This window comes from Physeter macrocephalus, chromosome 7, assembly GCF_002837175.3.
Source record: "Physeter macrocephalus isolate SW-GA chromosome 7, ASM283717v5, whole genome shotgun sequence".
Taxonomy (NCBI): Eukaryota; Metazoa; Chordata; class Mammalia; order Artiodactyla; family Physeteridae; genus Physeter; species Physeter macrocephalus.
This window is the reverse complement of record NC_041220.1, coordinates 83,092,676-83,100,606: the sequence shown is the minus strand read 5'-3', so window position 1 is coordinate 83,100,606 and position 7,931 is coordinate 83,092,676. Positions and strand designations below refer to the sequence as shown.

Below are 7,931 nucleotides of genomic sequence, written 5' to 3'. Positions count from 1 at the left end.
TAATACACTAGTAATTTAAACAAGGTATCTTTATTATTAAGAATCATTGACTTATACACAGCCTTTAACTACTACAAGAGATATAAGGAACCCTATGGAGTCCAGAATTTGCAAGTGCAAATAAACACTTTATACTATTACTAAGTTGAAGGATACTGGACAGTGAAAGAAACTGAGGACTTAGGAGAGGTTCCTCCACCCAAGGCTGAGATTTCAAACTCTTTGCAGAAGGCATGGCTAGAGAGAGACAAGCAGTCTTCCAGTGGCAACAAAGCTTTCTAGAGGATGCAGGCCATTGCTGATCTACAGAAACAGTCTGCCATTGCCAGAGGAAGTGGGCAGATGTGAGCTGGTCTGTAGAAGTAAGTTACGTGTTGGTGAGACAGTTGCCTGAGGTCTCAGCTGTACCTTCTTTAGAAGCAACCTCATAAAGGATAGTCAGTTGCTTGATGATGGATGAAGTTCATCTGTAAAAGCAGCCAGCCAGGTAGGAAGAGCATGGCTTAAAAGTGGCACAGCTCCTGTGAAAGACAGTGAGGCTAGAAACTGTCTATAAAGTCTCATGAAGTGAGAGCCACCAGGCCTCACCTCCTGCACTGGATAAAATATGGAGGCAGCACCCAACCTGAGGGAAGTGGCTTCTTGTCACTATCACCTCACTATGTCGCTCCAGCACTCATTATTGAAACAAAAACCCAACAATGTACCAGCTAGAGAAATAGAAATACATACAGGGTCCACAAAACTGGGAAAAAAGAAGGTTGGGTTTGGAGTGGAGAGACTATAAATGATAGCTGGCCCAATCTTTTATCACTGAACACCTTGCCTTAAAAAAATTGAACTTATTATCCCTAGAGCTTACCGGAGAGGGAATCTAGATCAGTGCTTTATTCTACCATTTACTTTGCCATTTATTGTACCTTTTATGTTCCTCATTTAAAGTAATTTGGAGGCATGCTAGCATCATTTCAATATGAAAACATATGATGACAGTCTATTAGGTTGAAGGAAGAAACCTGTGTTTACTTGATTTCAACCAAATATTTTAATAAAATGCTTACTTTGGCAGGTTCAGGTACCTCACTAACCAATAAAATCTGTGCACGTATGCCTTTCTAAATTTCTTCCCCAAAATATATGTTTATATTAGCGGGGACATGGGATTAGAAATAGGAAAAACATATATACATATACATATAAAACATATATACATATATACATATAATGAAAAATCATTCCCAAATGTGATATTAGCCTATATTTTGGTCTTATTCTTAAGAGATTAAAATTAAAGACATTACTGATTATAGAACTTCAGATATTGTTCATTGCATGTATTCAGTTAAAAGAAGATTTATCGGGCTTCCCTGGTGGCGCAGTGGTTGCGCGTCCGCCTGCCGATGCAGGGGAACCGGGTTCGCACCCCGGTCTGGGAGGATCCCACATGCCGCGGAGCAGATGGGCCCGTGAGCCATGGCCGCTGGGCCTGCGCGTCCGGAGCCTGTGCTCCGCAACGGGAGAGGCCACAGCAGAGGGAGGCCCGCATACCACACAAAAAAAAAAAACAACAAAAAAAAAGAAGATTTATCAATGTCCAGAGACACATGTTCACTCACTAATATTTCATAACTGGGTAGTAGCAGATTGGTCTAGAACTAAAGTCTCATGCTTTAAATCTCAGTTCTTTCTTCATATTGTGTGCATTAGAAAGAGCTAATAATATGTACACAGTTTACCATACCATCCTTTCAGAATTAAATAACACTGCCTCTCACTGGCAGGGATACAGTGACATAATAAAATATTACTTAAAGCTCCATATTATGTACATTTTACTTCACATAAAATAGTTTATTTTAATCTAAGTAATATAAAATCTCTAGCTCAGATTTCTTTAAAAATTAGCAGAACATGTAACCTGATGAGGAAACGTTTAAAGGGGACGTAATATGTCAGGCCTATCTTCTAAAATTTAAGCCACCTCATTTTTCCTTTTTTTTAAACTTTCTTTGCTAAATATAGGTTATTTGATCTTATCTTATTTTCACATTCCCTTGAGATCTTAAGAAAATAATTTTTCCTTTTCTTTGGTTGATGAAGAAGTGACAGGAGAAAATTAAGACTGAAAGCACAATACATCAGAGGCTCAAGAAATTACCTGAGATATCTCTGCACAGCTGTGTGACAAATGCCACTCACCTCTCTTGCCTCCTTTAAAATGTTGCTTTGTTCGATATAAATGATATAGTAGTCACTATGTAAGGACAGACTATGACCAGAAGTCAACTGCATTAATGTAGCAGACACTTTATTCCTAGGATATATGATTTACCTCTTCTAACGAAAAAAAAATCGCCATATTCTGGCATACTTTAATCTGTCAGATTTCTGGGTCAGATGACTTTCTTAAAGTGAATAGGAACAATTTATTCATAGGAAGCCAGTGTACTGGACTTTAAGGTAGAGTGATCCATTCATATTTTTAAAAGTTTTAAAGTTACATTCAGATAGGAAAACGGCCAGCGTAGAGTATAGGAAAGACATTTCAGGTATGAATGTTAGAAAAAATTTTCTTCAGAGAATGTTATACTTTCTCTCAAGAATAAGCATACTTAAATATGAATCAAATATATAAACCAACTTCAGAGAAACATTATAAGATCATTTTCTATTCCCTACCAGGGCAACACTTCCAGGCACTGTAAGTTTTGTCAGGATCATATAGCATCAATAATCACACTCTGGTTAATGTGAATTGGAGACTTTGAAGCTGAGGAAATTAAATAGGGTATATTGATTTAGTATTTTTGAACCTATATTCCCCAGAATTTAGAGGAAGAATGGAGCCCATAACTTTTATTTGGTGCTATTTTTGGTCATTATTTTATACACACATGCACACAAACACACACACACACACATATATATGTATATATACAACCATAATATTCCAGGAATTGTGCAAATACCACAGACATTTATATAGAGAACTGTTCTTGCGTTAATACAATTGCCTATGAAAGGATCTTTAGGAAATGCTATCTATAGGCAAAATACCATTTTTCCCCTTCTAATCCAAACGGGGTATTGGAACCTTCATATCTGAAGCATTGACACTTACCTAGATGCAGACTCATTAGAAGTCATTCTTAGGTCTGTCAAAGGTGTCAACATAGCATCTTACTCAAGAAGTATTTTTTGATCACTCATAGTGTAACCTTAAACACTTCAACAGAAAGTTCCAGAAATAAAGCCAATAAGTTTGATTCATTTAATGCAGAATGCATTTAATGAAGCACTGTGATCATAAACAAACTCTAGCTATTATCTACCTCTTCAAGTGGATGAAAAATAATACAACTTTCACCCAATATGTGCCAAACAAAAGGTGCAATGAAAACTGGCATTGAAGTATATGAGCTTTCTGACAACAGTATTAGTCACATCTTACACACTGGCCTTTGTAGTGGCAGGGATATTCAGTAAGCTATTACAAGGAGTTGGCATTTTCAGATGTAATGAATCTCTTTAATGTCTGTCACCTGCTTAACAGGACTACCATCTCTTGACTGATGAGTTTCCAGTGATGTAAAAATCCACTCAACTGCTTTACAGATCTTGCCACTATTCAGAAGACACAGTGGCTATCTCAAAGAGTTAATAATGATATTATTTGCAGCCCCAAGACACAATTATCTGTAAGAAGACAATGGAAACAAGTGATGATTGACTAAGTTAAACTCTTTAGGTATAAGTGCCAAAGGAACATGGCTATTATTCAGAACAAATGCTTCATATGAATAAAACTTCACTCTCAGGGGGGCTCCAAAAGTTCAGAGGCTAGCATGTTTAAGTTAGGCTGTCTCTCAGTTCAATGTCAGCTCCTAATCCTGTTTTTGATTGAAAGGTATATGGCTTTCAGCATTTATCTTTATTCTGATTTATCTTAATATGCTCAAATTCTTGAATTTAATGAAATGGATTAATGGTGGACAATTGTGCTCTTCATTCCTCCTCTGGCTTATCTGAGCAACTATCCACAGTTTTCATTAAAACTTTTCTAAGTTGGAAATTAGGTTATAATATCTGACTGTATTATCTAACATACTTCAATAGTAAAATGTGCTGTTTGTTAATTCATGTCCTTCTTTTGTATCAGTGCTTTAGCACAGTATGGAATTAATGAAACCTCAATGTGATACATCCTTTCTCTCACCATAATAAGTTGCTCTAGCACATACTGCATGAGAGATTGTAAAGTGATTTATTTTTAAAATTCTTTACAATCACTCTTGGAAACCCAAAGGTTAGGCATGTATGCACATGTATTTGTAGATAACTATAGCTCAGAAGTAAAATTTGAAAGAAAAATACTACGGGTTCATTATATACACAAAAGAATGATTGCCAAATCAGAACATGGTTTTTTAACATGTGTTAAATTTATCACCATGTGTAGCACTCAAGCTTTGTTCATTTCTCCCAACACTACAAAATAAATAACAGTATAGATATATTTTTAGATGGAGGTCTAGGAAGGATAATTAAAATGCAAAATTTACAATTTATTTATGATTAGAACAATCCACAGATCTTTATATACATCAACATCATAACTTTTCATGTTATTTTAACTATTCATGGTTCATGTTACTTTGATCTATTGTTAATTTAACAAAAAAAATCTTAAGGCTTCAAGAGACCTTAAGGATTTTCATAGGGGCTAACAAGTATATTTCCTAGATGAGGACTTTGTGGTTAATAGAGGCTACACAGCTTGTCTACAACAAAAGGAAAGCAGCATGCGCAGACCAAAGACTAGAACCCAGACTTACAAACTTTCCACTATTTCTTTTCCTCCACATTCCTTTTCTGTGGAATGGCATGGAAGAGATATTATGTTATTCTTTAGTCACTATGCTAAAGACTGAATATTTATGCACCCTCCCCACTGCCCAAATTCATTGTTGAAACCTGATACCCAATGTGATGGTATTTAGAGATGGGACCTTTGATTAGGTCATGAGGTCCCATGTCAAAATACCATCACATTGAATGAAATCAAAAGACACTCTGAAGAGACTCTTACAAAAGAGATTCCAGAGAGTTCCCACTCCCCTGTTACCATGTGAGGACACAATGAAAAGACTGTGTATGAACCAAGAAGCTGGCTCTCACCAGGCATATCTGCTGGTACCTTGATCTTGGACTTGCCAGTCTCCAGAAGTATAAAAAATAAATTTATTTTGTTTACAAGTTACCCAGTCTATGATATTTTTGTTAGAGCAGCTGAAACAGACTAGAAATACACTATCAGACATTTAATTTTCATTTCGTTTATCTTGTTCTGTCCCATAAACCTAATATTTTGCTATTTACTGTGTACATATACAAACCTAACAAATGCTCTTAACTATTCCTCTCCTGATAAATGTGTTGACTGTGGGTTTGCATTCAGTAAGTCAAAGGAATAATTTGTGTATCAAGTAGTAATATTACCCTGGTCCCAACTTAATTCTGAGTCACAAAACCTTAACAGGAGATATAATAGGAAAATATGTTTTGTCACTATTGAAGATGTGATTTTTAGATTTTAAAATAGTATATATCTTTAACAATATATCTTATGCTAAAGAAATTGCAGAAACTTAAAAACATAAATATGCTTAAAACGAAAATAAGAATTATAGGGCGACTGTCCTGGGGCGCAGATGGAAGGAGCCACGGTTCGGCTGCTGTGTGGCAGCGCACTGCTAAGAAGAAACTTCCCAATTTGCCTGTCTTCCTGGAAAAATCCTCCTGACGTCTTAAAATCTTCCCAGCTTTGAGGAGCTGGACTCAAAGCAACAAATAATGGCCTACCCTATGCCCCTCTGCAAACATTTACAGATGAGGATAGGATGATAAAGAGCACGGTTAAAAAATTTGTCCAGGAACAAATTACTCCTTTGGTTTCAAAAATGGATGAAAATTCAAAAATGGAAAAATCAGTAATACGAGGATTATTTCAACAAGGGTTGATGGGTATTGAAATTGACAGAAAATATGTAGGAACAGGAGCTTCATTTTTTTCCTCTAGAATTAGCCAAAGTTGATGCGTCTGTGGCTCTGGTATGTGACATCCAGAACACAGTAATTAGCCACAGTTGATGCATCTGTGGCTCTGGTATGCGACATCCAGAACACAGTAATTAGGAAAATACGGAACAGAAAAACAGAAGACTATCTATTTGCCTAAGCTAGCTACGGAACAAATAGGAAGTTTCTACCTTTCAGAGGCTGGAGCAGGTAGTGATTCATTTGCTTTGAAGACCAAAGCTGATAAAAAGGGAAATTATGTCATCAGTGGGTCAAAGATGTGGATTAGCATCGCCAAGGATGCCAAGCTCTTCATGGTGATGGCAAATGTAGACCTTACTCTTGGGTATAAAGGAATTACCTGCTTCTTGGTAGACTGTGATACTGAGGGCCTTCATATAGGGAAACCAGAGAACAAAATGAGAAGCAGGGCTTCTTTTACCTGCCCATTAATGTTTGAAAATGTCAAGGTTCCAGAAGCCAATATCCTGGGACAAATTGGACATGGCTATAAGTAAGCCATTGGGGGTCTTAATGAAAGTAGAATAGGAATTGCTGCACAGATGCTGGGACTGGCTCAAGGATGTTTTGACTACACTATTCCATATATTGAAGAAAGGGAACAATTTGGCAAAAGAATATTTGATTTTCAGGGATGCCAACACCAAGTGGCTCACATGGCCACCCAGCTAGAAGCTGCAAGATTACTCACATACAACGCTGCAAGGCTTTTAGAAGCTGGAAGGCCATTCATTAAAGAATCCATCTATGGCCAAGTACTATGCATCAGAGATTGCGGGCCTAATAACTGTCAAATGTATTGAGTGGATGGGAGGAGTAGGCTACACCAAAAATTACCCTGTGGAAAAATATTTCCAAGATGTGAAGATTGGTACAATGTATGAAGGAACTTCAAACATCTAGCTGAACACCATCCCAAAGCACATCGATTTGGAATACTGACAGCCATGGGAGTGGGACCCCTCCCTGGTGTCACTGGTGTAAAATTTTAAACTACTGTGCCTTGTTGGGGGCTGTGTTGAATGATTTTATTTAGGCCCTTCACCTTGGATCTGGAGGTAGACCTTTCCTGTTTCCTCTTTCCAATCTGCTTAACTTAGACGCAGAAAATCATTTTTAAAATTTGGAAAGAAATGCATCCATATTTTCTCCAAAACTATTTTTAAAACTCTTTATGCATTATCATTCTAGCTTCAGGGTATACAGAATTTCACTCTATTAGAATTTGGAAAAATAAAGACAATATAAGTATTTCTTGCAGACATGTCTGTTTTATATTCTTGTCATTGTGCGTTAGTCAGAGAGATGTTTGTGCTAGTTGGCAATTCTATAGAAGAAATAGATTCAATTCTAAGTTGCTAAACTAGGTGAAACTGATAAAAATTTATTTAGAAAAATCTAAAAGTTTTAGTTCTGAATATCTGCAAATGAGTGGATTATATAATCGAAGAAAACATTTCAACAAAGGAAAGCAATATAATTTGTTACTATAATTTACCAGTATGAAAGGTGCATTTCATTATGGTTTCAGTAGATCATTTTAAAAACAAGTCTCTACATTAGTTTTCAAGAATGAAGTTTAAATAATTTGGTTTAATAATTAGAATATACTCAATATTATAATATTCATTTTATCAATGATACCATATTTTTCCATCTTTAAATTGAATACTGTTTTCTCAAACTTAGTTATTGAGCTTTATCATGAATAGTAATTCAGAAATTATATTTTGGTTCAGTGATTCTCAAGAGGGGATGTCTTTTCCCCATGAAAGAGTGTATTAAAATCTTGTAAGGAATGAGGGATAAAAGGGAGCTGTAGAGTTCGAAAA

The 7,931-nt window shown here is 36.2% G+C and overlaps 1 pseudogene; it reads left to right on the top strand.

The window, feature by feature from the left end:
• Positions 1 to 5,711: 5,711 nt before the first annotated feature.
• Positions 5,712 to 7,041, top strand: LOC102988866 (short/branched chain specific acyl-CoA dehydrogenase, mitochondrial-like; annotated as a pseudogene).
• Positions 7,042 to 7,931: the final 890 nt, after the last annotated feature.